Here is a 294-nt window from a genome sequence, read left to right as displayed (position 1 = left end):
GAGTGTAATAAAAGAACAGAAGTAAAACTCTGAGATACTGCTTCTCAGTGGAGAAGCCCAGGTACTGATCAGGTGTAGTGGATAACTGACTTTTCACAACAGAAAAGTCAAACTCTCATATTTTTGTAGAACAGAACATAAATAATTTAAAGGGCATTTGGAAATAAACTATTGGACTACAGAACTGAAATAATGTTTACTGTTTTGGATGATTCATTGCTTGCTTTTGTTGTTTTGTAAAGACAGAGCAGGCTGGTACTGTGACCCTTGTCCACTCTGACAAGGCTCTACCTG

Source organism: Acanthisitta chloris, unplaced genomic scaffold, assembly GCF_000695815.1.
Source record: "Acanthisitta chloris isolate BGI_N310 unplaced genomic scaffold, ASM69581v1 scaffold36119, whole genome shotgun sequence".
Taxonomy (NCBI): Eukaryota; Metazoa; Chordata; class Aves; order Passeriformes; family Acanthisittidae; genus Acanthisitta; species Acanthisitta chloris.
This window is presented reverse-complemented; position numbering follows the sequence as displayed.